This window comes from Pelodiscus sinensis, chromosome 4 (genome assembly GCF_049634645.1).
Source record: "Pelodiscus sinensis isolate JC-2024 chromosome 4, ASM4963464v1, whole genome shotgun sequence".
NCBI classification, from domain to species: Eukaryota; Metazoa; Chordata; order Testudines; family Trionychidae; genus Pelodiscus; species Pelodiscus sinensis.
This window is the reverse complement of record NC_134714.1, coordinates 71519490-71544814: the sequence shown is the minus strand read 5'-3', so window position 1 is coordinate 71544814 and position 25325 is coordinate 71519490. Positions and strand designations below refer to the sequence as shown.

Here is a 25325-nt window from a genome sequence, read left to right as displayed (position 1 = left end):
AAAGCTAATATTTGCTTTAATTTACTCTTACCCAGTTCTATATTCACGTACAATACAAAATAATCCCATCAATTTCTTTATGTTTGCATATTAAGAATTGGTGAGTTTGTCTGGCTACCGTGGATTTGAAAGTTGGACTTCAATGCAAACGTTATTGGGTTTGCATTCCGAGTAGAGGAAATAATGAATAAATAGGCAGAGAGAAATAATCCATTGGTAAAAGCAGGATAAAACAAAAGGAGACACAACCATGATTAATATGAAATAAACACAAAGGAATGTGAAAAAAAGGCTTACAGAAAGGAGGAGAAAGAGAGAGAGAAATTTTGATAAAAAAAGAAATGGTGTGTATGTACCATATGTAGGACACCAGCCTGGCTTTGAGGCGGTTGTTTTATCTTTAACACATAGCACAGACTTCCCTTTAGCTAGAAAAACATTTTGTTTTAACAGTGAGTCAGCCTTGAGAAAAACGTGGGTTTACTTTGCAAGAGGAAAAAGCGTTTGTGAACTCTAATTTTGCAAAACCCCAAATAGGAAGGTTCACAAAAAAGTCTTACATTTCACAGATCATGTCCAGCCCGGCCTCTCATATGGTAATCAAGCCCTATTGAGAGCTTGATCTGTACCATTTAAGCATAATCCTGTGCTGGAGCTGCACTACCTGGGGGGCGTGCTGGAGAGACACCTCAGGGAGGCATAATGTGTCTGGGAGCTCCCTAGTTCACAGGGGGAACACACCCACTGTAACACCCTAACACCCTTGGTTGGATACTGCACATGCTCCCCAATGATTCAGAAGAAAGGGGTGGGGATAGGGCCCTGCCATCTGCCCCTACTGGTGTACAGTGCATGTTAGCAGAGATTAGGACCTCTTGCAGGCCTTAGTGCGAGGTGCAAAGTAGGGAAGTCCTGTTGCACCTTCCTACACTTTTATAACCAGAATCCAGGGCCTGTTTCTCCCCTTCATACACTGGTTTTACACTGGTGTAATTCCATTTAATTCTGGGGAGATACTTCTCTTTTATACATGCATAAGTGAGAGGAGCTTTAGGCTCTTAGAACCAAATTCTGCTTTTAGTCACACTGATTTAAATCTAGAGTAACTCAGATTTACACCAAGCCACATCTGGGCCATAGTTTTAAATCTTTCCCTCCAGCCCCTAATCAATTTGAACACCAAGCATGTTGCTTGGACATCGCCTCTTCCCCTAGCATAGCTATGGCCAGAGCCCACTGAGGTGGTAAATATTTATATTGTCAGACTGTGAAATGTCCAATTATTCTACAAGGAAGGGAACGTCATGGAAGGAAGTATGATCATGCCGTTATAGCTCAGGACTGGCAGCCAGAAGATCAAGATCCCTGTCTTTGCTCTGCTGCAGCCTTCCTGCATGAACTTAACCTCTCTGGCTATGTCTAGACTGCAAGCCTCTTTCGAAAGAGGCTCTTTCGAAAGATACTTTCGAAAGAGCCTCTTTCGAAAGAGAGCGTCTAGACTGCACGTTGAACTTTCGAAAAAGCGGCTTGCTTTTTCGAAAGAAAGCATCCAGTGAGTCTAGAAAGAACGCGGCTTGAGTCTGGACGCAGGGGAAGTTTTTTCGGAAAAAGGCTACTTTTCCCGAAAAAAGCCCTGAGTCTGGACACAGCCTCTGTGTCTCCATTTTCCCATCAGTAAAACAGATAATAATACAGAATAATATTCACCTACCTCCTAGGATGCTTGTGAGGTTAAATTAATGTTCGCTGAGACTCACAGATCTATAGAAGAATAAAATATTATTATTATTATATGTTACTTAGGATGAACCAAGAGGCATAGTTAGGAATAAGAAGATAAAAATCAAACAAAGGAAAACCTAGCATGAATATCAGGAAAGAGAACCTAATTGATAAATCTATTATTAGGCAGCACAATAGTCTTCTGAGGAAGAGGGGAAAACTTAATCACTTAGGACATTTTTAAAAACTGAGCAAAAGAATATATACTTGTCCTTTTGAATGGACACGAGGAGGACTCTAATGCCGTAGGGTATGTTTACAATACAGCGTTATTTCAAAATAACTCAGGCTATTTTGAAATAACACGGTGAGTGTTCACACAGCAAATCCATTATTTTGAAATAATTTCAAAATAACAGGCTTCTTATTCTGGAAAAATAAACCCTCATTTCACGAGAAATAATGCCTATTTTGAAATTGCTATTTCAAAATAGCGGTAGTGTGGATGCTCCACTGCTGCTATTTCAAAATAGCTCCTTCACAGGCCCATTCAAAGTAATTACTCCCCGGTGCTTCTTGGAGCTCTAAATTGCGGTAACGTGTCCACATTAGGGGAGTCGATCTCAGACTAATTTCAAGGCTTCATTGTAGAGTGCATTTGCTATTTCAAAATAGCTATTTGGGGAGTTATTATTCCAAAATAACTTATTTCAAAATACCCTTGTAGTATAAACATACCCTTACAGGCAGATTCTGCTCTGTTATACCATGTCTGTGTATTTGCACTTGGAATTATACCACTGAAGTATTTGCACAAGCATAACTGAAAGGGGATTTGTGTCAAGGTCTTTTCCATCTGTTAAGTTCCATGGTTTATGATTCACGTTAAAAAAAACAAGGATGGTTGAAAAAAAAAAGAGTAGTTTTCAGTTGTGTGGTGATGAAATACAGTAACTGAAAATGCTGTGGGTTTTGAGGTTGGATTTTGTGATTAAAATATTGTTAGGTTAGAGACAGGATTGGTTGGCACACTCGATAAGGCATTATGCTTTCACCTCTGAGGAGTTGAGTTCAAACCTGGTTTAAGACACAAAACCCATAAATAGTTCAGAATGATTAACAGTTTCTAAATAGAAGACAACTGGCATAACAGGGTGCTGAAGATCATGACTGATGCCATAGCAGTAGTGAAGGCAGGACAGGAATAAGAGGGAGCAGAGACAGTGAAAACAGAGCTGCATTGGCAGAAATATGGAGAGACCAAAGATGAGAATACTTGGAGATGCTGCAGATGAGATTAAGGTGCCCATGGCAAATCTGTGCAGGACTGGAGTGGCAGGCTGTACTGCACACATGGACTCAGGTGCCTTTGCAGAACTATTTAGGGTCTTCACAGCCTCTGAAATTCTAAAAATGGTCAGTTTAGTTATGTGCCAAACACTCCTTGTTACTTCAGGCATTAAGCACCACCTTTCAAATGAGCTCTCATTTCTCAAAAACACTTTGCAATTATATTTCAATTCAGTCACATGTTCCTGTTACAGACAATAGCTCAGCTGCAGGAACAATTGTGACAGCCATCTTGGACTAACATTAGGGTTGCCAGGTGTCCGGTATTGACCCAGACAGTCCAGTATTTTCACCACCTAAAATGTCCGGTATTTAATTTTTTCCCCCGCCAGGAGGCGAAAATACCAGACACCTGGCAACCCTATGACACACTCAGCAACTAGGCCCCCCTCCCCCGAAAATCCCCTCACCTCCCGCTTACCTGATTCCGCAAGGGCTTGTCTTGTGGCTGAAACAGAAAAACAGAATGGCCAACGGCAAAAAAACCTCTTCTTAGAGGGGCCATGATTAATAACTGCTGTCGGGGTTTCCTTTTATTTTGCTCAACAACTTTGGTCTTCCCCCTTATTTTTCCTCAATAGAATTTTTTTCCCGGTGTGTTGGTTTTTTGGTATTGTTTGGGGGGGAGAGTGTTCGGTATTTTTGGTTAAACCATCTGGCAACTATAACTAACATACTGAAAATGATTACACACATACACACATACACTCACACACACACAAACACACACTTTCATTTTCAAGTGCAGCTTTTCTTGAAAGGAAGAGCTCTTTTCAAACTGCCAGCGTGCACATACCCAGCCTAGACAGTTGTAGCCTGCTTCAATGCATTGGTAAATGCTACATGCAAGCCAATGCGGTTCTGTTTTCACTAGACATCAGAGTCATATCTGTTAACAGGCCAGCCCAACACCTATGCAATAGCTAGGTCCTATTTAAGCACCAAAGACAAGGCTTATGTTATACATGAGTGATGCATAGTCCTTTTGCTGCTCCTTTGCCCTGAGGTGAATGTCATTCAAAATGCAGTTACTGTAAACAATGAGCACTAGATTTGCTCATGAGTTAATGTGATCTAGTCAGCTGGAAACCAAATTTAGCTTTTCCTCTCTGTATTCTTGGGTAACTCCAGCTACTTCTGGAAGTTTTTTAACATAATTTTATATCTTTAGTTTTTCTACACTTTCCCATAATTTAACCCAGGCCTAAAATGCAGCACAAGTGAGATGTAACTTTTGTGAGGTAGTGTATCAGGCCTTTTTGCATGAAAGATTCATCCTAGGACCTCTGAAGGTTAGCTCATGAGGTAAGTTTTTAAAAAAGTAGGCACAGTTAATAAATACTATACTTTGAGATTCTATTACACCTTTCAAGTAAGGATCTCAATGCGTTTTGCAGGGAATCATTCCTCCCATTTTACAGAGTGGAGGCTCTTGAGTCAGTGGCCCAAGGTGGGTGCCTAGTCCTTTATTCTAACCACCACACCACACCACACCACACCGCTTTTCCTGTGACCTGGTCTCAGCTGATGATGAGCCAGTCAGTAGTTCTAACAGACTATAGACTATATATGCATCCATTTATTTCTATTTTACATAACTAAAAACAATGGCTACCCAAGGCTCTCGGGGCTCTAACACACAATTAATATTCTCAGCAGCAATTCAGTTCAACAGGAACCCAACTCCAGAAACTTCTTTCCACTCCTTCACAGCTATGGGAAGCCACACACAGCTCTCCTCCAAACCCTCTCAGATATCTGCCCTATGCAGCTTGCCCAGAAGCTCACCCAATTTGGGACATTTTGGACCAAAAACGGTAGGTGGAGTACCAACACTGACAGGAGAAGCCCTCTAGTCAAAGTAGGTAGCATCTTCATTGACGTGCTTCAGCAGCAGAGTTGCCTCAGTGCATCTGCACCATTGCAGCCTTTTAAGTGTAGACAAGCCCTTCAATTAGATATAAAGACACAGCGTCTTGAACACTGAGCCAGCAAAGCTGCCGCACCTGCTCAAAACTGTCATGTGTTAGTCAGCACCACAACCTCCTCCCCCACCACCAGCACTGCCAGCCAAGCCTCCGTTTCAGCATGAAGTAAACCAACAGGGGAAGTGTGGTTAATAACACCTAGGACATGCTGTTCATAACAGCCTCCGTAGCTTTGTGATGCACTGCTGTAAGGAAAGGAGGGTGCGATTAACCTGTGGGAACCAGGCATGCTGCAGCAGGCAACTGTTTGTACTTGGCTGTATGCCCCACCTGGCACTGACGCACTGTCTTCTCTGGCAAACAAAACAAGCTTTGGATGAGCCTCCCTCCCGTCGATGACTGAAAGGCACCAAGAGGTAGTATGGAGCTCCACCCCCACCTTTTTTCCTCATACCTTGTCTGCTGTTACCCCCAGGGCCTCTAGCTCTGGCGTAGCATGGAGAGGTCGCTGCTTGCAAAACAGTGGTGAGAGCTTGGGTTTGAGGGAATGCTACAGTAAGATAGCGCTGATGGGTGATAACCGTTGGGGAGGGTGAGTGCTTCGACTTTATCATGCAAAAATATTTGTCTGGCCCCTGCTGTGGCGTTGTACTGGCAGCATATGTTGTACTGGGATTCAGGGGGGAAATGGACAGTTACTGTGATATCAACGGTCTCTCACATTACAAGGGGCTTAGTTACATAACCACAATGACTCCTCCTCTGGCCCGTGCTAAACAGATCACCAACTGGAGTGCCCAGAAGGCATTTTACACTAATGAAAACTGTTAGAGGCTTCTCCCTTATTTTAAGAGCACTGAGCAGAGACTATCCATTAGGATCAGGGGAAACTATACACAGTTTACTCCCCATAATTTGTCTGCTTCTTGTGCTTACAGGGTACTTGGAGGCATAAAGCATGCAGGGGACCTCTACAGTTGCTTCTATTGTTATGCTTCTTTGTTTAATTTAACTGCAGCAGTGCAGCCAAACCTACCAGGTACATGAGCTTAATTTGCTTCACAGACAATAAGTTCCAAAGATAAACTGGCACTTCAAAGTTTCTGCCCCAGAAACTATGGCAAAATCCAGCACAGCATTTAACCAGGAGTCAACAGATGCAATAAGTTAAGCCACATCAATACAAAACAAAATGGAGATATACCAAAGGTCATTGAGTCTAGTCCCCTGCCCTCATGACAGGACCAAGTCCCATCCCTGACAGATTTGCCCCAGATGGGCCCCCTCAAGGACTGAGCTCATAATCCTGGGTTTAGCAGGCCAATGCTCAAACCACTGAGCTATCCCTCCCCCTCCAAGCCAGTGTAACTCAGGTTCTACCAAAACTTTCACTAGCAGATGTCCTGGCAGAAACCTGAAGGCAAAGCAGCACCCACAGGCATATTTTTTGGGGAGCTGTGTATTTTGGGGCCCTCACTAGTGATACTGGCATTGACGCCCATAGGAAGAGAGGAGATACCAGGCCCACAGACAGCAATTCAGACTGCCTGGGTGCTCTCTTTCAAAAAAGCGGCTTGCTTTTTCGAAAGTACTGGTTGTAGTCTAGATGCTCTTTTTCAAAAGAGGCTTGCAGTCTAGACGCAGCCTGAGTGCTGCTGCCTGCAGACACCGCTGCTAATGTTCCCATTGGCTACACTTCCCAGTCAAAGGGAGCTGCAGAGTCAGAGCTTGGGGATGGGGGCAGAGTGCGGAGACCCTGCTGGGATGCTGCTGGCTGCTTCTGGGAGTGGTGCAGAGCAAGGGCAATCAGGAAGCCTGCCTTAGCCCTACTGTGCTGCCAGTGGTGGCTAGGCCCCCTCTTGGCCCTTTTACATTGCCTGGATCCCTGGGTAATTGTCCCCTTTGCTCCCTGCTGACAACAGGCCCAAGAAGTACAGAGGTGGCCACCTGCTTGGTCAGTATCCTGCCAACATGTAAAGCTGATCCTGTCCAGAAGGGCCTTATTAAAAAATGTGTTTACTTTCTCATCCATACAGAGCTAACAAAAGGGAATGAGATAGACTAATGTTCCTCTGCAGTGGTACCAATGGAGATGGGATGAGAATTCTTTTTTACAGAACCGTCTACCACTGCAGTGCGGCGAGTGACAGAGAAATATAAATTGGTTTGGATGTTTTTTTCTTTAATTTCTGTTGCAAGAACTGCCTTAGGGAAATTCTGAAATAAAGGCTAGGAGGTCACTAGTTATATTGAGCAGCCTGGACTTTTGTAAAGGGATCTCTCAGTTCAACAAAAAAGTAACACTTCAGTTACTGGACTGCAGGCTAGAAACTAGCTGCCTTGGTCAGCTGCATCACCATACTGTACAGTGGTGAAGAAAAACATCCCCTGACTAAATATGAAGTGAGGGTGAGGTAGAGCATGGGTCCATCCCTAATGCTCTGGCTAATCCATTTCACTCTTTCATGACCACTTTACTATATTAGCAATGTCCTTTCACAAAATCACCATGTTATACATTCAGTGCTGGGAAAGGTGCTGGATTGACATCCCTGGGGACTGACGTCCTTCAAGTGTAGCCATCCCGTGGCTCGAGAGCCACATGTGGCTCTTCCCCCCCATCCGTGTGGCTCATGAAGCCGCCCCCGAGGCTTGCGAAGCTGGCCCTGTGCCCCCTGAACACGGCCCATGCCTCCCAGCTCCCCTGTGCTCACCAGGGCAGGGGAGCCGTCCGGATCCAAATTGTAGATCCAATATGGTGGGAGCCTGCTGAGGCCAAAAAGCCTCAGAAAGCCTTCTTAAAGGGCCAGTCTTTTTTTTTTCTCTCTACAACTTTTTACCACAGCTCTTCGCACTGGATCTTGGCTCTTCGTCCGGAACAGGTTGGTCACCCTGTCTACAGGATATGTACAGCATGTGAAGCAGCAGTGCAAGCTTCCCTCCTCCCCCTTACCAACTGGGCTTGGAGAGTCACCTCAGTAGTGAAAGAGGAAGTGAATCTCCATGACCCATTCATTCCTTGGTTTCTCTGCTGAGATGGCCAGCAAGAGGCCAAATGGCAGTGATTGTCAAGGGGAGTGTTGTGATGTGAACACCAAAGGGTATGTCTACACGTAAAACAATACAAATATGCACACACATGCATGCATACACACACACACGTTGCTGTAGCAATGCAGTGTAGACACTAACTATAGTAACAAGAGGCTTTGCCCATTGGCTTAGGTAAACCACCTGCCAGAGAGGCAGTAGGCAGGTCAAAAGAAGAATTCTTCCATTGACCTGGCATTGGCTACGCTGGTGGTTACAATGATTTAACTACACTACTTTGGAGAGTCATTTTTTTAATCCCCTGAGTGATGAGGGTTAAGCCAGGCCCATACTGAGGAATTTCGGGGGGGGGGGGGTGCTTTTTTTGTAAACATGGACCACAAAGGTGTGAATACACCCCCCGTGATCCTCCCAAATAAGTGGGGGAAATCAGCCTCAGCCTTCCCTCGGCTGGCCAGAGCATGGGGGAGCGAGGCTCGGACACTGTGCTTCTCCTGTCTTCCCCTGGCCAGCTGGAGCATGCTTACTTGGGGGACCTTGGGGAGGTGTTTTTGCACCCTTACGCATACCCCCAGCATACGGGTCTGTAAACTGACCTAACTTTTGTGTAGACCAGGTTCTAGATATCACACCATTTCATAAGGGCCACTGAACAGCCTCCATACACCTGGACAGGATTGGAACCTGGCTCTAGAAGTGAAATGCTCTCTAATATCTTAACAGTCCCTTGAGTCATCCAATCTCCCAAATGTCTCTTCATTTAAAATTGTGATTTTTTTTAGAAATGATCAACAGCAACAACAAGCACCAAACTACTTAGCTACTGATGTAGGAAGCACTCTAGAACTTTCACAAGTAGGCAGACAGACACCAAGATCTCTCAAGAGTGCTCTCTGAAACATTCCACTTGTTCAATGAGAACTATTGAAATTAGTCACATTGTTTACCAAAGCTTCCTGTAAACCTCCCCTCTCTACAACACATCATATTTTCACTGCTGATTACACAGAAGTCAGATTTCACACAGAATTAGAAACATTTGTCTGGGTGCAAGGCAGCAGTGAATTTGCTGTACACTCCAACGGGACTTTCAACTCTCACACAGATTCATCAGCCTGTGAACTTTTTTCTGCATTGTTTTGAGGGCACAAAACAAGAGGTGCACAAACCCAGTTTAACTAGGGTTGGCTATCCATGTTTTCCCAGAATGTCCTTTTTAAACCAGCTGTCCTGGTAAATCTGTAAGGAGGGATTCAGTACACACTGCCAACTGTCCAGTTTTATGCGCTTAGGATTAGCCTGGATAGCTGAGGGGTTTTTTACATCAGAAGTGTCAACGGTCCGCTGAACCATTTACCTGAGATTGTCCCAGTGTAGGGCAATCTCCAATCTGCAGAAGGCCACTGAAGAAGCTGTTCCACCACCTCTCACTCCCGAATATAGCATTGGAGATATGCCCAAAGAAAAATGTGTGTGGCTGGGAATCTACCACTAAGTGCATTTGATCTCCAGCTACTGTAATACTACTTTGGGCGATAGGTATCTGCTGTAAAACAGAACTGTCCTGAGACTACTTTATATTGTGTGGAGGGCTGGAAATTATGTTCACTGGCTCTCAGCTCAGGAAGCCAGAAATAGGGCTCAAAGTCATCTTGCCAAACTCCCTGTGCATTTGCACCCAACAGCTCATCCAGGCCAGAAAGCCTGGGCCCCATAGGCAATGCGGGGTAGTTTTCAGGAGGTGCACAACGCACCTGTGTCCCTGCCAAAATTGTGATTGCTAAATAGAGTGCTCCCTCATGCCCCCTCCCTTTTCCTCTGGGTAGCCAAGTACCAATCACCTGTGCTGGGCCCTTTCTGCCATGTCTAAACTGACAGAGGATTAGGAAATGAAGACACTACCTTTCGGTCCTAACTGTCACCCACACAGAAGCTCTGCACTGAACTGTTTTGAGGTCCAGGCCTGATTCACACATGAGGAAGGTGAGAGTCGAGTAGATAAGAAATGCTCCTACTGGTGTAAGGGAGTGGTTAATTCTCCTTGGTTGGGTTTTATATCCACTTAGCACAGGTACAAATGACTTCACAGTATGATAGGCAGTGGACAGCAAGATCCTCAGTCTCTGGCTCATCAGTTGTCCCTAATGGTTCCAGCTTTGCTTAGCTCTCTTGGAGGCTGGTGGCATTTGAAAGCTGGTAAAGAGACCTCTGACATGCTGGAAAGGATTAAATCAAAATTATAGCTGCGGCAGTCAAAAGCAGTGCGTTCATTCTCTGAAAAAGTGGACACTAGTCAAGCAATTTCATATGCCGAGGTTGCAAAATCATTCTCGGTACATTCTGTAAAAACAACAGCAAAACCATTCCTTATATGCTGGGCTGGGTATAAAGAGCCTCTTCTCTTTTTCTGCCCACCCAATCAAACTGTCTGCACCTCTGTTGGAGACAGGCAGAGTTGGGGGAGTGAATGAGAAACTGTGTGTATAGTTCACAAGGCTCATCAGTCATTACTGCAGAATGTTTTCACTGAAATGGGGGAGAGGGATGCCTCCCTTAAAGAGTACAGAGTTAGTAGATTACTCCTCTGGCCTTTCAGATGATGACCTGAATTCAAAGGTGAAGTGCAATGACTAAAATTGATTTTAAAATGCAGATTTTAGTGCTGACTGTCCCAGTGGCCCAGATTGTGTTGGGAGTGGGGAGTAACGGACATTCAACACAGAACTCAGTTTTACTCCACCTTTCAAAAATCATTTTTCCACCTGGGGGAATCCTCTTTGCTTTTGCTGGCTCACTGAAGAGATCCCAGAATGAGGTATCACACTTCCCAGAAGTCTCATTGCAGCCCATGAAATTTGTGATCTGCCACAGAATGATGCATTCTGGGAATCTTGTTGGTGAACCAGGAAGAACCAAGAAGATTTTACAGAAGGGGAAAATATCTGAAAAAGGTGAATTAAAATACATTTCTGTGTTCAATTACTCTCAATATAGCGTGATTCCTGAGTATGTTCAGCACAGATATCAGACCTTTTCTCTGTACAGTATTAATGTTTGTCTTACACTTTCAAACCCTACTTCGGAATTTTCAATCAATTATTTTTTACAGTATTATTAGTTTTGCGGCAGCCTTCAGAGTCTCCAAGCAGGTAGACCACAAGTGAAAATAAATATGATCTAATATGGACTCTTTGTGTGTCAGCCACAAAACTGCAACACAAAATAACATGACTGGTAATCTCTTTCCAGAAGAATACCCAGGACTGGAATAAATGGGGAGTTGCATGTCTAGACTGAAGTACATCATAGCAAAGCTATTTGGGGGAGCCAGGATAAGAAGAGTAGGTCATACAGAGAACTATCTGGAGAACCCAGCACTCTTTATTGCTATATCCAATTTCTCATTTCCCTGAGCTCTAAAATTCACCTCAGATTAAATTAGACAGAATCAGTCGGAGTCAGCTGCTAGGTTTGTCCACAGGAACCAATGCTGCAGTCAAACACACTGACTGACAAGGACTTCTGTGCCATGCAGTTAGAAAAGACTCTGAGCCAACCAACTCTCACCCTTCCAGTCAACCTTGGGAAGTTGGGATTCAGATCCAGATTTGAACGTGGCAACTAGTTTCTGTCTTTGAATCCAAACCACAGAACCCAAACCTAGAGCCCTGCATGGATACAAAATTTGTATCCGCATCTGCATCCATATCTGCAAAAAATGAGCCGATGTGGATACCCAAAGGTATAAAGCAGATACCTGTGGATTTGCAGGGCTCTACCCAAACCCTGTGAAGTTGGGGGAATTTTGGATGTGAGCATTGTGTCAAATCTCAAGCAGTATTTTTTCTCTCCTCCTTCAGACAAGTAAAACAAGAGTGTGTCTCCATGAAGTTATAAAGAATTTGGACCTTTTTTACCTAGCAAAGATCAAGCCACCTCCACCTGCTCTGTGATCATTTGCTGAATGGCAGAAAAGGAGAAATGCCTGAAAGATAAATATAGGCAGTTTAACGCAGTGAGGCGTGGCTGCTGGCATAAAAAGATACTTCAGGCCCTGCCCTAAACTAGTGTTTATGGACACTGTCAGTTTGGTCTCTTGATGGTTGCTGTTCTCATCAGCTAGAACTGATATTAGGTGTGTTATGACTAGGCTTGCTGAGGGGTTTAACCGAATTATCATGTATGAAATGGCCAAGGATACACTGAGCTTCCTAATATAGTACCGTTGTTGAGGCCAGCTATATTTCACAGGTATTGCAATGACATTCTCTGATATATTTAGCACACATGAAAGACTGCTGACTAGTTTAAAGGACAGCTATGATCACAAATGTTTCAAAATCCAGACCATCTACCAAAATACATTTAGGAGTCTTTTCTGTTTCTTTTCTTACTCTCGTTTTCAATCTTCTTATTTAATATTCTACACAGTGGATGAAAGCAGGGGCTGGTTCAACTGTCTAGAGCTAGGTATGGTGTCAGCAAGGTTCTACTTACAGCTCTTCCAGTGTACCACAATAAAACCCCACCATCTATTTCAATTCTGGGGCACCCAGGGTATTTTACTTGCACATTTCTGTACAGTCCAGTCCTCCTATTCTAATTCTGACGCCAAAAGCATTGAGAGCTGATACATAGTAGTCTCTGGCTTTCAAACACTAAGACTCCTCCTGCCAGGTCACATCGTTCTTGAGGTACCTTTACTAGTCAAAACTGGGCCTCTACCCAGCACTGCCAGAGCTCCTCAATCCAAACTTACAGCACCAATAGCCATTTAAATACCCAGGCTCTCATAGCTCTACTTCTAAGTCTTGGAACTCCTGGTTTGAACTTAATATTGAATAGTATGTTTGTTTCTTCAGCAGAGATTAACAACAACAGTAAGAACATAACATAACATAAGAACGGCCGTACTGGGTTAGACCAAAGGTCCTTCTAGCCCAGTATCCTGTCTACCGACAGTGGCCAGCACCAGGTGCCCCAGAGAGGGTGGACCGAAGACAATGATCAAGTAACTCAAGAACCAATTGTGCACAGCTGAATTAAGTAGGAGTTGTAACACTGATTTTACTGGGAGCCGGATTGGGTTCCAGTGGCCCAATTCTAAACTCCCTGTAAAGCATCTGAAGAAGCTGAGGGAAGAACCATATGGGGTCCCCAGTCACATGGTCGGTTTTAAGCCATCCTCATCCCCAGAGTAGTATAGCACAATCTCAGGGCTGCTGTACGTTATGGCAGCTGGCTGTGGCACCAGTGCCCTAGTTGGGCATCACTGGAATGCAATGGCACTCCAGCCAATCCCTTCCTCCATGCCATATCCCTTACTCTAGGAGCTGGGAGAAGGTAGCATAGGAAAGGGAGATGCTAGTCCCATGCCACTCAAGGATTTCCCCCGTGGCAGGGATTGCACTGTGTTGTGTGGCCTCTTCATGTCACTGGAGTGGAGAATCTGGCCCTGAGTCTTCGAGATGTAGTGATCAGTTGACAGAATGAAAAAGTAAAGCCTTGCTAATAAAAGTACAACTTTAAAGGGCTAAATAACACCTTTGATAGGGTGGGGTCAGGGCCAGAAGTAGGGTAATCAAATCAATTTGATTGGTAATCAAAACTGTGGTTGGAGCCAGGGCCAGACAGAACTGGGGATAAAGTGGGACAGCGTAGCATTCCCTCCCTGCCGTAGGCCCTGCTATGCCCCCACCAAATGTTCCTCCATGCCTCTGTAGGGATGTATGCCCCACAGTTTGGGGATCACTGACTTACAGTGTAAGCTCTTTGATGCAGGAGAAGTGATTTTGTTTTGTGTGTTTGTACAGTACCTAGCACAATGGGGCCCAAACCTACAACTAGGGCTCCTAGGTTCTACTATAATATAAATAAATAATACAAAAATCATAATAATTCATATAATTTTAGAACCCAATTTACTTTTTGCCATTTAGGGTGCATCTACACAGCACCGTTAGTTTGAAATAGCTTATTTAGTAATTTGGTGATGTCTACACAGTGCTAAATTTGGAAATAATTCACTATTCCGAAATTCTCCTTAACCCGCATGGAACGAGGATTACTGAGAAGTCACAATAAGCTGCCTGTTATTTCGAAATCTATTTCAAAATAACAGGCTGCTTCAATAGATGCAGAATAGCTATTTCAGGTACCTCAATAGCTACTTCTGGTATCTCAGAATAGCTCCTCAGTGTAAATGCACCCTTATGGTGTTGGCATTCATTCTGTATTGTGATGCCTCCCCCGCTTCCCTGTGCTGAATGGCATTCTGACATAGAAGAAAATTGGACTCAGGAACCCTGACACACTTAACCATTCATAAAGTATGATCTTATCAGTGATCACAAATACTAGAATTCCCCTAACTCCTAAGTAGTGCCAACTATGGCCTTTTTACAGCTGCCCACTGTCCACAGGGTGGGGGAGAGGGGAAGGACTTTGCACTATCTCCTATTTTTCATTAAGACCCCATGTGACAAATTATACAATTATGAGTAAACACAAAGCTAAACTACTACATATTTTTGAGAGTTTGATTGTCTGATCAAGAATTCCTCCTAAATGGTAAGAGCTAGGATCGCCAAATTTGGTGTGCTGCTTCTTCTTACTACAATTTAAAGCAAACTAAGGGTTTGGTTGTGCCAGGAAAATGGGATATGCCTAGAGTGGAATTGCTTTTATAAAACCAAAGAGAAAAGAGACAGAATCACCAAATCAAGTAGTCCTCTCCATTGACATAACTGAGTGAATGTTGAAAGAGACTTAACTAAGATGAACCAGAAATATAGGACGATACTGGAATAGGATTGTGTCTCAATAAATCTTACAGAGAAAAGAGAAAACAGAGACATTTGGAGTAGTTCTCTGTTTTGTCACTACCAGGCAATGCCACATAAACCTACTAGTGTGTTTATATGTACAAACCTGCCAAGCCCAGCTAGGGAATTATAACACTTATGTGAAGTGAGCAAAGGTTAATGTGGTGACAAAACTTCATCCCTAGAATTAATATCTTACATGCTCGTCAGTATGTGCTGTACAAGTGCAATGTCCTCTCCAAATACAAATTTCTCCAAAGACTATAGACTTCTTAAACACTATGGCTGCACCTAGACTGGCAAGTTTTTCCGCAAAAGCAAAAGCTTTTGCGGAAAAACTTGCCAGCTGTCTACACTGGCCGCTTGAATTTGCGCAAGAACACTGACGATCTAATGTAAGATTGTCAGTGTTCTTCCGCAAATACTATTCTGCTCCAGCTCGGGAAAAAGCCCTCTTGCGCAAATGCTTTTGCACAAGAGGGCCAGTGTAGATAGCTAAAAACTGTTTTGCGCAAAAAAGCCCCAATGGCGAAAATGGTGATCGGGGCTTTCTTGCGCAAAACCGCATCAAGATTGGCACGGACGCTTTTCCGCAAAAAGTGCTTTTGCGCAAAAGCGTCCGTGCCAATCTAGACGCTCTTTTCCGCAAATGCTTTTAACGGAAAAACTTTTCCGTTAAAAGCATTTGCGGAAAATCATGCCAGTCTAGACGTAACCTATGGGTGCGTCTAGACTGGCAAGATGTTGCGCAAAAGCAACTGCTTTTGCGCAAAAACTTGCCAGCTGTCTACACTGGCCGCTAGAATTTGCGCAAGAGCACTGACTTTGTGATGTACAAAATTAGTGCTTCTTGCGCAAATACTTTCACGCTCCTGCTCAAGGATAAGCCCTCTTGCGCAAGAATAATGTATACAGGCACCTTAATTTTTTGCACAAGAAAGCCCGATGGCTAAAATGGCCATCTGAGCTTTCTTGCACAAAAGCGCGTCTAGATTGGCATGGATGCTTTTGCGCAAAAGCATCCCTGCCAATGTAGGCGCTCTTTTGCAGAGATACTTTTAACGGAAAAGCTTTTCCGTTAAAAGTATTTCCGCAAAATCATGCCAGTCTAGATGTAGCCTATATGAGAAAGCTGAGGTGTTGGGGGAGGCGTGCTGGTGCTCTTCTGTTCATCATTTTGATTTTTCTCTGAGGCAGCTGTCGGCCTCTTCATCATTGTCCTCTGTTCTGGAAAGAGCAGAAAGAGAGAAAGCTGGAAAAGGTGGGGGTCACCTGACCTTAATCTGCCCAGTAACAGAGTGTTTATAAGGGGTGTTGAAGCAGCAACTCTAGTCTCACCACTTCAGGCAGCTGGGGAAGGCTGTTGACTTGATTGGACGACAGTGGCAGGAGACTGGTTGCTTCCCTATCACTGAGGGCAGGTCTACACTACAGCGTTTTAAAATAATTCTCCTTATTTTGAAATAAGGCAAGCATCCACAGAGCAAGCTCATTATTTTGAAATAACAGGCTTCTTATTTCAAAATAATAAACCTTCGTTTCATGAGGAATAACACTTATTTTGAAATCGCTATTTCAAAATAGTGGTAGTGTGGACACTCCACTGCTACTATTTAAAAATAGCTCCTCTCCAGAGCCATTCACAGTAATTACTCTCCAGGGCCTCCTGGGACTCTAAGTCGAGTTAGCATGTCCACATTAGGGGAGCCTGCTTTTAACTAATTCTGAGGCTTCCCTGTAGTGTGGAAATGCTATTTTGAAATAGTTATTTCGGGAATTATTTTTCCAAAATAAACTTATTTCTAAATACCTTTGTAGTGTAGACATACTCTGAAAGTCTCCAGCCAGAGAGAGAATTTGGTACGGTCCCTCAGTGGTGGAGTAGCTCAGATACCCACACTCAATAACGGCTACCAGTGTAGAGTGCATTATATCAGGTCAGGGTAACAACAGCAGGCCTAAGCTGTTGGGTTCTTCTAAGCAGACTCTCACTAACCTGTCTTTCACCTTACTCTACTGCACACTCCACACATGATGTCAAGTGAAGAACTGAAGAAAAGAAGAGAAAGAAATTATCCTCTACTTACCTGAGCATCCAGCTTCAAGGTCCACGGCAACCGTGTTCAGCTATCCCGAGTTCTCTCCCAGAGTAACTCCAATCCCCGTGGCATCCTCCTGATATGGTAAAGTGATTCCTTCCTATTATCTCCTACCCAGATGTTACCTCTATTTTAGGTTCTGGCTTCATGCCACTGTTTGTGTATTGACAACCATAATTTATGTTTTGTTCATTAGATCCAAGGGTCCTATTTGTTAGAGTTAGGGTTATGTTAAATAAAGCTGTTCATTGGACCCAAACATTCTACCATATCTTCTTACTTGACTAATAACCCGTGAGAGAGATACAGCACAGGCAGAGAACTTGGGCCCTTCTGCTTCAGATCTCCTAACCTAGAGCTGATAAGATCAAATCCTTGCTCAACAGAGGAATGGCAGCGGAAAGTGGAATAGGCAACACAATGGCTTTTCCAAAAAGACGACCTCAACTTTAGTCTTAGACTAGGTAACTGATTAAAAAATAACATCTTACAATGCCTGCAAACTCATAGTCACATGAGTAAGATCAAGCCCAAGGTAGAAAAGCAACACAGAAGGCAAGAGCAGAGGCTGGGATCAGGCTGGTGCAGAACTAAGGCTCTACAGAGACCTTAACTATATTTCCATGCATCCAGGTTTGACTTTCTTTCAAATTCAACCCTGACTCTGAGTTTCGTGGATTTCTAATGCTTGGAGTTTGTTAGAGCTGGTTGTTGCTTTCTTTGCTCAGGACCACAACATTCTTGTAATTTTTTTAACCTTAAGTTATTGATATGTGATCACTACCCTAGCTCCAATTTAACAATGCTATTTGTTTGTGACTATTAAAGCCCTGACTGATGCTCAGTTAATAGACATGACAAATAATATTTCCTTGTCCTATGGAGTTTCCGGCTTACAGCTGAGAATTGCAACATTTGACCCTAAGAAATTAAAAGTTGCATGTACAGTTTTCTTGGAAAATGTTGTTGAGCTATGTGCTTGTGTGGGGGAGAGTTGGGTTGGGTGGCCAGGATCTGGGACTGATGGGCAGAGCGAATTGAGCCAGGTGAGAAGACGAAGGTTAGGGAGTGGCAGGGTGAGTTAACTGAAAAAGCCATGTTTAGTATTGGGGCTCAAATGAAAATGAAGGACAGTGACCAAACACCACTATCACATGTGCAGCTGAGCTAGGTGGTCAGTAGGCAGGTTATGAGATAGAGCTTGATGTGCTTCCTATACTACCCAAAGGTTGGATGCTCTTGCCACAAGAGATGCACATATACCTCAAATGCTAGCAGAGGTGGTTACGTAAAGGATGCCAGGCAAGATTTAGTTCCAGAAATATAAATCCACAGATGTGGTGTCTGAGGAGGAGCCAGAGAGATACGGGAGCAATCTTTTGGTGTAGCACACCACTCAGTCTCTTTCCCCACAACACTGTTATTTTGAGGACTGAGGGAAGGAAAAGGAGACCATCCAGAAGCCGGACACCATTTCCTTGTCATACACTAAGTGGCAGCAATCCTGGCAGCTTTAACCATGGCAACGGTGAACAAAGACAAAGTTATCTAAATGTCACACCCAGCCCAGCTAGTATTGTCCAAGCTGATGAAATTGCTGAAAGCCCTTCCACAGGATGAATAGGAAGAGCAACACCAATCCAGCTTTTGCTCTGCAGTGGGGCCGGGAATGGTGGAGATGGATGAATGGGCAGAACAATCCTGGAGAGATCTGTGCCTAGCCTAGCAGGGCTAGGAACAGCTGCTACTAACTAATAAACAGGAAAACAGTGCTGAAGAGGCCTGCAGTGAGCCGAGTCTGGCAGACATGGGTAGATGGACAGGAAAGGCCTTTGCCCTATTATCAGAGCGAGAACAGCTAATGGAAATGGATTAACAGGAGCAGAGATGAGAATACCTGCTAGGTACACTGGAGGATAGAAGAGAAGCAGGGGAAATAAAAACACTATTAGGAAAAAAGAGTGAGTGTCTTATTATTATTTGTCAGTTGCTTGTCACATGCTGTGGAAGTTTAGGCCAGTAGCCCAGGAAGACACTACCTCAACATATTCTCCAGCTTTAAAATCTTCTCTTTTTGTGAAATCCTAAGCAGATGTGGGCAGTCCCACTTAAATTAGCATCAGAAAATGGACACTAGTTGCTCCTCCCCACTTCTCTTAAGTAGTCTCTATTGTAAGATAACTACACTGAACAGGCACCACTCTGCCTCCAGCAGAACTTGATGATTAGGGAGGGTGGGGGTGGGGTGGCCTCTCTCTCTCTCCTCAGCAGATATCTGCAACTTCCTGTTAGCTGAACTGCCACACAGCAAGCGCTACATACACTCTGTGCTTGAACTGGCTCCAAAGAGAATGAGGCCCATATTCCATCTGCACTCATGTCTGTCCTTTACTGCACACCTACCTTGACTCATTTTCCAAGCATGTTCTCACCTTAACCCCTTCTGGAGTTCTGGTTAAAGTTTTATCACACCAAGTGATTTTAATTGCCAATCATTTTGCATGTGAGAATATAGCCAGAGCCTGCATTAGAAAGGCTAATGAAAAAGCACAAGTGATTCCAGAAACAGATTCTCTCTCCCCTGGTTTTTCCAAGTAGGGTTGCCAGGTGTCCAGTTTTGAACCAAACAGTCCGGTATTTGGGCTTTCATATAAATGAATTTTCTAAGTAAGTAAGTTTTATTATCAGGAGTATCAGTATGTAGTTATGTACTACCTGGCTGGTAGACGCGCTCACAGAATCCCCGGGGCCAGACTCGCTCATATGTCCCGCCGGGACCGTGCACGGGACAGGCAGCACCCAGGGATCTGCATGTTCCTGGATCAGCCACACTACCAGCTGGCCGGTTCCCCCTCTCACTCCCTCCCCCAGCCAGCCCACTCCCCCCAACCTGTTCCTCCCCCCCAACCTCCCCCGGCTAGCCCCGATCCCCTCCCAGCCAGCCCTCCTCCCCCCAAATCTGAGATCAAGTGTGTCCGGTTTTTTTTTAACCATCTGGTAACCCTATTTTCAAGCACTTTTTGATATGGTCTCTTATAAATGACTAACAGAAAATAAATAACCACAAGCCAAGCGAGAAAGTTTTTCATGAATTAAAAGCCAGCCAAGTAATAGGAAACACTCAGAGTCAATGGCTACTCCTCAGAGTCAAGAGCTGTCAGTGAAAGTCCCAGGGTCTAGTATAGAGATCAATACTACTTTACCTATGGTTGGGCTATGGAGGAAGAGGCAGACAGTGGGTGCATGTTGCTGGTAATATTAAAAGGTGGTTCCACTGTCAGAAATCAGGACCTGCAGCAGAGCTAATCTCCAGGCAGCTTCATTAATACAACTGACCAGCCTGCCTGATTGGCCACACCACTCAATTAGCTGGAGGAGCCAGCAGGCCAACTCTTAAGCCAGCAGCAGTAGTTGCTTGCTGCGGGCTGTTTCATGCTCCGGTGCCTGGCCTCTGTCTTGTCCCTGTCTTGAACCTCACTTGACTGGTACTCTGCTTGCTCCAGTTCCTGCCCTCTGGCTTGACCATTGACTCCAGCTTCCAATTACTGACACCAGCGCTGACCCTCGGCCTTGGTTTCTGGTGCCTGCTCTGGACCACTATGCTCAACCACCTTTGTCCCAGTTGGCTGACATGCTCTGTGAATACTGGTTATGAAAACATGTTACCTTTTAATCAACATCGCTGCCCTTTAATGGTTTTCAGTCATAGCTCCTGTTTTTAGTAACTCAAGTAAGATTTTACTTTTTTACTCTGGCTAGCTCAGAAGTCTCAAGTCCAGGACTCTCAAGATGCCCTATTTACAGAATCACTCTTCAGAGCAAAGCTACATTTTATGTTCATGTTGTAGATGATGGAGGCTTGTAAAGTATTCTGCAAAGCTTTAAACACTTTGGAATATTGGGCAGCAAGACAGCCAAATGCATTTAACTGGAAGAAATATAAGATAATGCACACTGGTAAAAATGCCAATGGCCTCTGAAATGCGGGTTACTTATCAGTAACTGAAGGTTCTTCGAGTTGTGTGGTCTCTGCGTTTATTCCACACATGGGTATGGATGCGTGGCACGTGTCCAAGTCCAGAAATTCTAACAAGCAGGGGCCACTAGCTCACACATATGCAGTAGATCATCTTGTACTCCCAACCTGGAGCAGAAGAGACAGTGTTTGCTGACACCTTTCCAGTTCCTTTTTTAAACCATGAACAGAGCCCTGTGCAGATACAAAAATGTGGTTCTGCATCCAATCTGCAACCACCAGGTTCAACTCCTCATCCGAGCCACGATATGGATTTTATTTGTATCTGCACAAGTCTACAGGGGAGAGAAGAAGCACAGATGAGGAAGAAGGGTGCAGGCAGCACACCCAGGTTCCTTATGAATCTTACTTGTAGTTGGATGGGTGAAAAAAGAACATATCCCAGAAGGAGGATAGCACCAAATCACTGTGAGATTGGAAAGATCTGAGTTTTTTTAGAAACAGGAAACAATCTAAAACAATGGAAATACCTACAGTGCCTGGAGAAGATTGATTATGCTGCACCCAGGTAGAGAAACATCTACATTTAGCTAAGTGGCAAGTCACAGTCTATTTTGGATAAGGCTAGCCTGAACAGGTGCCAAATGCCAATTACTTCCAATGCCCAACACCAGGCCATGAGATGGAGTGTGTGCAGGGGGTATCTGAATCTGCTCCCCTTCTGTGTTATGAAGTTTGAGAAAGAATATACACAAATATGGTTGAAATTTTCAGGAGCTTTGGGACCCAAAAGTGAGTGGTATTTAACAATGACTCTGACCTTGTTATGATAGTTCCTTCTGTCATGGTGCAGGGGAGTGGAAGGAAAGATATATCTGAGATCATTTTTCCATGACAACAGGAGAGCATTGTCCTGGCAGCCAAAGCCCCATAGCTTCTCTGGAATAGTAAAGATGAAGATTTCTGTTCCTTGGGCATGCAAAGAGGTGAACCCCACCAAGGATACGTCTACACAGCAGTGTTATTACAGAATCCTGACGTTATTTTGAAATAACAAAACGTGTGTCTACACAGCAAGCCATTATTTCAAAATAATGACAAGCTGGAGGATTTCTTATTCTAACTCCTGTAATGAATCATTTTACAAGGAGTAAGGGAAGTCAGAGGAAGAGTGCTCTTCCTTCAACTTCTTGCTGTTTAGACAGCACCGAAAGCCGAGTTAAGCTATTTCAACTTCAGCTATGCAATTGATGTAGCTGAAGTTGCGTAGCTTCATTTGACTTTTGCCCCTCTGCGTAGATGTGCCCCAAGTGATTATTTGTGTCAGAGTTGCGATCCTCCCATTTGTGAATTGCAGAGAAGTGCCTACTTAAGAATGCTGAGCACTGGGAGGTTGGATAGTGATCTGGTTCCAGACACATCAGTTCCAAAGCCTTACAGATTCCAGACAAAGGAGAAAAGATCTTGGTCTTGCCTGTTTATGTAAAAGATTGTGGTGCTGTTGTCTGACATCACTCGGCTATGGTGTTGTCATAGGGCTGACACCATGGTGCCTCCAGCCAGCAGTCCTTGGAATTAGCAGGTTTGGCTTGCTGGACACCTCTCTCTAGCTGGTGTCTCCCTGTGTTTCTCTTTGTCCACAGCATCCTCTTCAGGACACTGCCCTACGGCAGTGCTCACTCCAGGGTCTGAGCCCCCCTTCTAGGGGGGTGTTTACTCCACTGCACACTCCAGGGCCTCCCAGTTCTTTTCACACAGAACACCCAGATCCCCTGTACTCACCTTGCCTCAGTAACCCACTGTCAGTCTTCATCTAACCCCTGCCTCAGGGACAAACTGCAATCTGTAATGGCCACTCATCACTGGCAAAGGGGTGTGGACCTGCTGCCCCTGCCTACCATAGCTGCCACTCACAGCCCCAGTAGCTTCAGGCCTTGCATCCTGGGGGCTTGCTTGGCCAGAGCTTCCCCAGCCTTGCCTTGCCTTGCCTTGCTTCCCCAGCACTGCTCTACCTCCAGGAAGCCTCCTGCTTCCCAGGCAGCCAGATCCCACCTGCTGTCCAGCCAGAGAAGCAGTCCACTCTCCTTCTCCTTCCAGGAGTCCTCCTTTATATAGCCCCCAGCTAGGCCCTCATTAGCCAGAACTGCCTCAGCTGGGGCTTTGCTCGCACCCTGTCAGAGGTGTGAATGCATTAGCAGGAGACTGGCTCTGTAAGCCAGGAGGAACTACTCTCAGTTCTACTATACTAATGTGTAATCTGGGTTCTTGTGGGGCCCATGTGCCTTGTGCAGTGTAGTTGTTTAGGTGAGCACCTCAACCCAGAAAGGAAGTGATGTTGGCAGTGGGGGTGGGAGTGTTAAAGGGAAAGCCAGCTATCAAGCTTTTAAAGTTCAACCACCAGGCAAAAGATATGCTGACTCTGGTGGAAACAGACACACTGAACCTGATGTGATCTTTGAAGTGTATACAGGCCAGAGCAAGGCCTGCAGATGTCCTAATTGAAGTTTGGTGGACAGCATCTCACAAGTGTACACTGTCATGTAGTCTAAAAGGCACATTCTGACCATAGTCCTTGGACTGTGAGTAATCTGGGCTATGAAGCTGCTCATTAACTGAAATCTTTCTGTGGAAATTAAAACTCTCACAGAAACAGAGTGCAGAGCCACGCCAATGAAGTTCATTTTCTCTGTGGGTGATCATATGAACTTTTCTTTATTTTGGCAGATGTCCAGAGCTGCTAGAAGGTGGAGCAGAAAATCCATCACCAATGCAACTGCATGGCATGAGTGATCTATTGAGAGCCAATTGTCCAGATATTGGGAAACTCTGTGACTCTGACGACTCATTTGGACTGGCACTACAGAGAAAAGATTTATAAACACTCCAGGTGCTGTTGCTAGCCTAAAGGGAAGCATTCTGAACTGAAGTATTCTTGCCCCAGAATAAACAGCAGAAACATTCCATGGGAAGGAAGTATGTCTATGTAGGCAGTGAACTATCGATGATAATGTAAGCATCCTGAATTTCTACATTTGACTACAGATGGTTAGTTGTTGACAGTCCAGAATCAATATGCATCCTCCATCTTTTTGGTGGACTAGGAAATACTGGGTGAGATGTGCTCTGTTTCCACTTGTTGTAGGAAAGATTCTACTTTTTGATGAAGAATCATCTTGTGAGAGTGGCTGCTGAAAGGGGAAGGGCAAGGAACTCATTGGAGTATCCTTGATAGATAATATCCAAGTCCCATTTGTCATGGTCAAATCCCAAATGTGGGTGAAGAGTGCAAGATGGTCTCAGAATGGGGAAAGAGGTGGTGGTATCAGTGATATAAGGCGGGTCTAAAATGAGATGCAAAAGCAGCCCATTACAGGTGGCTGGCAATGAACAGAAATCATGGTGGTAGAGGGGGACAAGAATGAAGGCCTCTGGCCCCCCTGACATTTCTGTGGAGGCATGGTTGGATCCTGGGGGTAGAACACTCAAGGACAAGCTGGCCTTGGCCTATTGGTTTGTCACAGGTGTTTTCTCTTCTGACACATAGGCTGTGTCTACACTGGCACGATCTTGCGCAAAAGTGGCCGCACTTGTGCAAAAACTTGCTGCCTGTCTACACTGGCCGCGTGTTCTTGTGCAAGTAAACTGGCGTTCTAATGTATGAAATCAGGGCTCCTTGCAGGACTTTAGGCATAGTCCCAGGCCACAGGGAGGAAGCCCCCAGGATGTGGGAAAACAAGTTATACTAACTGACTAAACTATACTAATATAAGAGCTATGAAGTATAAAAATTATTTACAAATCTAATAGGGGGCTGCACCTCCTGGTCACTGTGCTCACCCACTCCCTCTCTCATGGTTCTCCCCCCAACCACCGGGGAGGGCTAGGCCATGCCAGCCCGGGTCCTTTCTCCCTCCCTTCCCTCTGCCCCTGGCTGTGCCAGCCCAGGCCCCTTCGCCACTCCCCCGCACCAGCCCAGGCCCTTTCTTTCTCCCCCACCCCTCCCCAGCCATGGTTTAAATCTAACCTCTCCTCCCAGCCAAGGCAATGCCAGGTCCAGCTCTGCCCCTGGCAGCCGGGGAAGGTCAGGCCTGAGGCCACACCAGGCCCAGCTCTGCTCCTAATGGCCAGGGAAAGCCAGGCCCGAGGCCACAGCACACCAAGCCCAGCTCTGCTCCCAGCAGCTTGGGAAGGCCAGCCTGCAGTGTGCAGGCCCAACTCTGTTCCCAACAGCAGGGAAAGACCGGACCACAGCATCCCAGCTAGGGTTGCCAGATAGTTGAAACAAAAATACCGAACACCCCCCACCCCAAAAAAAACCCTATTCTATTAAAGGGGGGGAAAAACGGGGGAGGGGGAAGAGACCCCTTTCTTGAGT

At 44.9% G+C, this 25325-nt stretch overlaps 1 long non-coding RNA gene across 2 annotated transcripts in view; it reads right to left on the bottom strand.

Annotated features, from left to right (window-relative positions):
* Positions 1-5177, bottom strand: part of LOC142829150 (uncharacterized) — a 243039-nt gene extending 237862 nt beyond the window's left edge. For both annotated transcript variants that reach the window (XR_012903484.1, XR_012903486.1), the window contains exons 1-2: positions 3494-5177; positions 1712-1761 (exon numbers count right to left, since the gene is read on the bottom strand). This is a non-coding gene — a long non-coding RNA (uncharacterized LOC142829150). The remainder of the gene's footprint in view (positions 1-1711; positions 1762-3493) is intronic.
* Positions 5178-25325: the final 20148 nt, after the last annotated feature.